The sequence below is a fragment of the Oratosquilla oratoria genome, chromosome 27 (genome assembly GCF_046742065.1).
Source record: "Oratosquilla oratoria isolate Oo_2021 chromosome 27, ASM4674206v1, whole genome shotgun sequence".
In the NCBI taxonomy this organism is placed as follows: domain Eukaryota; kingdom Metazoa; phylum Arthropoda; class Malacostraca; order Stomatopoda; family Squillidae; genus Oratosquilla; species Oratosquilla oratoria.
Genome location: NC_134803.1, coordinates 33,890,536 through 33,898,035, shown reverse-complemented (window position 1 = coordinate 33,898,035; position 7,500 = coordinate 33,890,536). Strand labels below are relative to the sequence as shown.

At 39.7% G+C, this 7,500-nt stretch overlaps 1 protein-coding gene across 2 annotated transcripts in view; it reads right to left on the bottom strand.

The window, feature by feature from the left end:
* Positions 1 to 6,062: 6,062 nt before the first annotated feature.
* The window catches only part of LOC143039945 (discoidin domain-containing receptor 2-like), a 1,367,746-nt gene continuing 1,366,308 nt past the window's right edge, over positions 6,063 to 7,500 (bottom strand). For both annotated transcript variants that reach the window (XM_076210412.1, XM_076210413.1), the window contains one exon: positions 6,063 to 7,500. This exon is cut by the window's right edge and continues 1,400 nt beyond it. The gene's annotated coding sequence lies outside the window, so the exon portion shown is untranslated.

Below are 7,500 nucleotides of genomic sequence, written 5' to 3'. Positions count from 1 at the left end.
CGGATAGTATTCATTATTATTATTAATGTTATTATTAATGTTATTATTATTATTAATTATTATTATAAGAGACATACTATAAAGACACCCCAGTGAAAATCAGTAGGCACAACATAACGTAGATATGTCTTAGGAATCACACACATAGACACAAGGGCAGTCTGTCTGTCTCGTCTCTTGGCTCAGCCACGTTGCTTCAGCCTCAGTTCAACCGCGGGTTCCTTACTTCCATCTCCAGGCAAGAAGGGCTTAATGGGGGACAAGGGAGGGGGGAGGAAGGGGAAGGGGGGAAGGAATATTGCTACTTGGAGAGTAGTCGAAGGGAGGTGGAAGTGGTGAAAGGAAAAGGAATTGGTGCAAGGATGTGGTGAAGGGATATGGAAGTGGGACGGGTGTGGGAGGACTGTAGAGAAGTGGGAGGGCTGTGGGGAAGGTGGGGAAGTTAAGGACAAGTGACAAGTGGGACAAGTAGGAGGACTGTAGATACGTGAAAGGGTTGTGAGGGAGTGTGAAGGTTGTGAGGAAATGGGAAGACTGTAAGAAGATGAGGAGTGTAGGGAAATGGGAGTTGTGTAAGGCTGTGGAAAAGACACAGGGAAGTAGGAAGGCTTGGGGAAATGGGTCAAAGGGAAGACAAAAGAGGGTAGGGAAGTGGGAGAGCTATAAGGATAGCAATTGTGGTAAGTGGAATCAGGGGAAGGTATTGGATGTGAAAAGGTCAGAGCTTTACTTAAGTAGGTATTGATGGGCAAAGGAAACGTGCGTGCGCGCGCACACACACACACACACATACATATACACACACTCACATACACAAACACACACTCACATACACAAACACACACACACATACACACACACACACACACACACGCAAGGAAAACATACATAACGTACGCACACGTACAGGCACAACCATGCACACCAAGGCACGCTTACGCACATACGCAAGCAGACACACACAGCCTAAAACAAATTACGTTTGATGAATAACGGGTTTCCTAATATCAGGGAATTTATTGGGAAGTATAAGGTAGCCACATCAACATAAGTAAGAAGAAAAGTGTCCTAAACTTCAAGGTCGTTTGTGAAAAGTGAGTTCTTTAATTGCATGGCATTGCATGCGACCTTTGGGCAAATTGATTTCCCAATTCAAACATTGATTTCAGCGGCCACCACGTCCTCGCCGCAGGGGGAAAAAGAATCAATTATAGAAATCAATTACCTTGGGTTCGTTAATCTACTGCCGATGAATATTTGGGAAACGTTTTTTATTTATTTTTTTAACTAACACTATACACGGGAGTCTCGGCTATTAAATCGTTCTAGAGGACTCGCGGTCATAAAACGTAATATATTTCGCTTAAGCTTTTGTATGTTTCATTTTAGTATTTATTAAATTGTTGCCATGTGATTTTATTCGGTTAAGGAAAACAACCACCATAGTGGTTGGATAAAATGGTCAACAATGTCCTTCACTCTTTCGATAGATTAACGTAGTTTATGGGTTTTATTTCAGTTAATGATAAAGTAAATAATTTCTGCCGAGTCATGAACTCAGGACAAAATCGGATCCTAATTTATGTATTTATTTATTTATCTATTTACCCATATATTTCATTTTCTTATATTATTTTTTGCGATAGTCCATTTGAATTACTTCAAGCTTTTTACATCTGAAGAACATCCAGCGTTAGCATGAAGAACTTATTCTTTATTGTAACTTGAACGTGGACGAATGCATATCCTGTTTTTTAAATCCATAATTTTTGTGTACTGGAAAGAAGGGAAGGGACCCGAGCTGAGTTATGAGTCCTGATGGTGCATTCGTCGCTTCCTTTTCGTGCGCAAAAAGAACTACTATCAGACAGTTAAAACCAGGTAAAACAAAAATAACTGACGCTCTTGAAGCAATAGTATCACCTTCGCAATTCTAGTTCCATGATTGAGAAATGAGAAAAAGAAATGCATAAGAGAATATAAGATGATGAAAAGGTATCAAGATAGATATGAAAATTGCTCATTGGAAAGGAAGTGAGATGAAAGAAATGCTCTACAGATACGGAGGTGAAGGGGTCTGGGTGAGGTTGGGGGATGTTGGGGGAGATGGGGTGAGGTTGGGGAAAATTGGGGGAGATGGAGTGAGGTTGGGAGAAATTGGGGGTTCTTGGGGGAGATGGAGGTGAAGTTGGAGGAAGTTGGGGGAGATGGAGGTGAAGTTGGAGTAAGTTGGGGGAGATATGGTGAGATTGGGGGAAGTTGGGGCTTATTGGGGGAGATGGGGTGAGGTTGGGGGAAGATGGGGAGATGGGATGAGGATGGGGGTTCTTGGGGGAGATGGGGTGAGGTTGGGGGATGTTGAGTGGTCATAAGGAAATACTGAACGTATCTGAAGCCAAACATTATGTTCAACAACCGCGCTAACGTGACATCATTGTGATTTGTTTCTGACGACTCCATGTCGTCATTGGTCCAGCCTTACTGCTCATCATTATCATCATCATCATCACCATTAGCTATTCATCATCACTCCTAGTCTGTCTTCATGCCTTTCAGTGCCGTAATTCCTAATGTCATCAATCATCACCGTCATCATCATCATCATCATTATCGTCTTCACCACCACCACCATAATCATCACCATCATCGTCACAATCATCTTTTATTATCGTTGCTCCATTCCATTTTCCTTATCATCACATTTATCATTACCCTTATAATCATTATCAACATCATCAATTCACCACCATCATATCATTATCATCACTTCGGCCATTTCAATTCCAAAGGCTCCTGATGTAAAAGCATTAAAAATACCATTTCATATATACAGAAGGCAGTGTGTAGATCAAACCTACGTAAAATCAGGGGTTTACATAACAAGGTAACGCACAAGCATCCCTCTGTAGATCAACTGGTAGACAGGTAGATGAGGAGCAGGTGTATCAAAGGACAAGATGATAAGCAGGTATATATAAGCTGTAGACAGGCAGGTGAGTATGTAGGTGGGTAGGCAGGCAGATGGTAAACAGATTGCTGGGGTAGATGAAGGTAGTAGATGGTCAGGTAGATTTGTGTGTGTTCTACTAGTTAGCAGCATTTTTTCTAATAGGTGATGAATTGGTACGAACGCACAAGATATACACACACATTATATATATATATATATATATATTATTATATATATATATATATATATAATTGTGTGTGTGTGTGTGTGTGTGTGTGTGTGTGTGTGTGTGTGTGTGTGTGTGTGTGTGTGTGTGTGCGTGCCTGCACGTATGTATGTGAATTCATGGGCACACGATAAGATTGTTTGCGCGATTTGATTGTTGAATCGTACGTATAGGTTCATTTCTGTGCGTTCATTTTCATGCAATTTCATATGTTAATACACATGTCCAGGATTTGCCATTAGCAACTTCGTGTGACCCAATGGAAATAGGGATGTAATGGTAGTTTGTGTGTGTGTGTGTGTGTGTGTGTGTGTGTGTGTGTGTGTGTGTGTGTGTGTGTGTGTGTGTGTGTGTGTGTGTACACACACTTGTGCACGTTCGTAGCCGAGTTGTAGCACTACCAGCGTTACATTTTCCTTTTTTGTACAGAACTGTGCCTACCTTTCAGGGGAAAAAACATTTTCCACTGCTGGAAAAAGCAACACTAGGTAGAATAGCAGGAACAGCTGGGGAAGCACAGTTAGGCTGCAGCTGGAAACAGCTCTACAGGTGAACAACTTGGGTTAGGCCAGGGTGCAACCTATGAACAAGGATTTATCTTTTTCTCTCTAACCATACACTGTTTCCTCTTTATTGTTTACAAAGATGCCCCCCTGAAATTTTCCAGCAAAATTACAAGAAATACTCGATATATATATATATTTATATATATATATATATATATATATATATATATATATATATATATATATATATATATATATACTTTACAAAAAGAATGAATTCAGAGTCATCCACACTGCATTTTCTGTACAAGTTTGAAAACACCCCACGTGCAAAAATCGAAAAACCCTGCATACAAAGATTATAATTAAAATCAACAATTACATTTTATATTATGACAAACACAGATATTCACAAAGCACGGGAATCCAGACGCACTGGAAAAAGGGGTTGTTTGAATTCGTTTTCTTTCACCTGCAATAGAAAACGGGAGACGACGCCAGCTGTTGCTGCCATGACGTCATCACCGTTTCGTGTTGTTTATCTTTATCATCTTAATTTTTCTTCTTTAGCTACGTCAGAACTACAGGCCCACCTCATTGGGGCAGCAAGGACTGCGGTCACGTGACTTGGGGATCATATGGCTAACACATTTCTCGTAATCCGTCTTTCCTAATGACACCATTACGTTCATTTAGAAACATTATATGACTATTTTCAAAACACATCGTCAGTTTTCATAATTCTTCATTCACATTTTCCCAACTATAATGCACATTTTCTTTGTTCTTTCCCTCCCCGTTCCGAGTACGCGGTTTTCGAATCTTAAACTCGTTTACCCTTAACCCTGATAATCCCTGGCATTTAAACCAATAAGATAACCTTGATTGTTAGCCATAATGCACCGTGCATGTCACTTGACCACCTCCTCTTCGCCCTTATCACAGAAAACACGTAAGAAATAGTGTAGTGTATTAAACTGTGTTGCCAAGACACACTTAGAATTGGTTGAAGCTTATGTATGTAAATGTTTGCACAGAAACCATGCAATACAATGCAAATGTGTGTGTGTGTATGTGTGTGTGTGTTAATGTGTATGTGTGTGTGTGTGTTAATATATGTGTGTTAATGTGTGTGTGTGTGTGTATGAGTGAATACATGTATGTGAGTGAGTGCATGTGTATGTGTGACTGCATATGTGTACGTTCGTGTGTGCATGTGTGTTTCTGTGGGTGTATTGTGGGTGTACTGTAGGTGTGTTTCGTCTATACACGCGTGTTCTAAAAAATGCCACTCAAGTTAAATGCATCTATAATAATTAATATTATCATTATGGGTATTATAATTAATCCGTTACCAACTATCATAACACGGTTCTACATCTGTAACCAAGAAAACCAAAAACTGGTGAACTTCTAAACAAATGCAAAGAACTCTCAGTCATTTACAGTGTAGAAAAAAGAAAAAGAAAAAATCTATCATATGTATATTCGTAATGTTTGTGTATGGTAAGCAAATTTAACAAGTCCAATGTATATGGCACCCAATTAAACAACTATAATAATAATCTTTTAAAAAACCAATCAATATGTACACAAGTTACTCTAATTGCACGATATTATTATTATTATTATTATTGTTATTATTCATTATTTATTGTAGTTATAAATGTTACTATTATTATTATTATCATCATCTTCATTACTTCATCATAACGTCAGTGACTGTGGTGCCTTGAATATGTAGAATAACTAGATCTATTATGACCTAGAGAATGATCTAGAAACACACAATTGAGTCAGACATTTTTCTTTCTCTTCTTCCTCCTCATCATCATCACCATCATCACATCACCATTACCGTTGTCACCACCATCATCATCATCTTCTTCACTATCGTGCAATCATTCTTCATCAGCGTGTATCAGAACGCTTTCTCAGAGATGACGATGACACCACTATCATCATCATCATCATCATCGCACGTGGTCCGTGGAATGATACCATCACCACTTACTGTAATGTGCGCATTATTTTTCTCATCATTTCTGCCGTGATGCCGACAATGCTCACCCTGTCATCATCATTTTCTCCATCCTTCTGCTCTCACCACACTTCATCACAGCAGATGGTCTCCTCTTGACTAGTTACTTAAAAGTATATAATAGTCTAGTAACCAAGCAATTCTTTCTATATATACACGGCTACATGAAAATGTTTAAAATGTTACATATACGTACATAGGTGTTCCTCATTTTTATATACATTGTCCTGTAAGCATAAACGTATAAAAAGCCCAATTACAGGAGGATTATATAAAGCCACAGGTGAAACTACACTGAGTTCGTCTCAAGGTGTTTATACAGGATAAAGAATTCCATCGTTTATACATGCCATTTATTCAGTCGTACCCCAATCAAGGCCATCTATTCACTTCGTTTATGCAGGAGGCCGCTGGATCAAAAGTGTGGATAAAAAAGTGAACCAAAATGGTTATAACGGGCCGAATAGGATTCAATTCTCTTAAAACGAATTTCGGATCATGGGCTAGTTCGCGATAGTCATTAATCGTACCTTGAAACAGGCTGGAGCATTTCGCCATTTATAATCTCCCAGCGGGGTCAGAGAGGATTCAATCCTCCTCCTCCTTCTCCTCCTCCTCTTCCTCGTCCACTTCCTCCTCTTCCTCTTCCACCTCCTACTCGTCTCTAGATTCCCTTGTCGTATGCGAAACTGTGTTCGTGTGCGTCATGCTTGTATTGGCTTCCGATGTCGGGCAGTAGGATCACATCTCGCGCGGCAGAGCCCTTTGTGTCTCCTGCAGCGGCGTGGCCCATCCTCTCTCCTGACCAAGAATCCCGGCGACCCATTGTTCCTGGTCTACCGGCCGTTCAGGCACCTGTGACGGTCTACACAGTCTGATTCAAAGAAACATAAATACATACATACACAAACGCGCACACACACATACATATATATCGGTGTGTATGTGTGTGCGTGTGTGCGTGCGTGTGTGTGTGCGTGTGTGTGTGTGCGTGTGTGTGTGTGTGTGTGTGTACATATTCATTTGACTCAGTTCAAAGTTTCATTATCAAAAGAAACACTATATTTTCAGGGAACATGAACTTGCATGCATACAGATATACAAACATATTGATTTCATACATGTATGTATATGTTTGTGTACATGTACTGTATATATATATATATATATTTATATATACACACACCAGTCCTAAACATACCCAATGACATATATCATACACATATGTGTATGTGCATGTATACATTTTTTCAACATGTGTAAGTAGATACATAAATGTATATACGCACATGTTTTTAATTTGTGGAAATATTTTTCAGTCCACTGAATAGATTTCATTGAGTGAGGTTTAAGTGAGCATCCAGGTGGAAATCTCTTAATAAAACAATAACGCTGTCGGTAAGAGTAAAAACACTAAAAGCACTTCGCTGACATCTACGTCCCTTCACGGGAACACAAACACCTCAAAAAACACTTTGAAGCCACAAACAAAAACACTTCAACCGTTCCTCCCAAGGTCCAAACCGTCAGGCCTTCTTCTCTTGCAGATCTTCTGGGAGGGTCTTGAACCAGAAGCTTCACCAATAGCTACCGGTAGTATTATAACACGACCTTTCTTGAGACCTACCTACTTTAGATAGACGTATACGAGGTCGCCAATGACCCAGTTCGACCTTTCTCGGTCTTGAACATTCCGTATCTGTTTCTTTCAGTCTTAAGTATTATAAGTCAGACTCTCACTAGTAAAGGTCTATATATCGCCTCTTTTGGCGTCTTC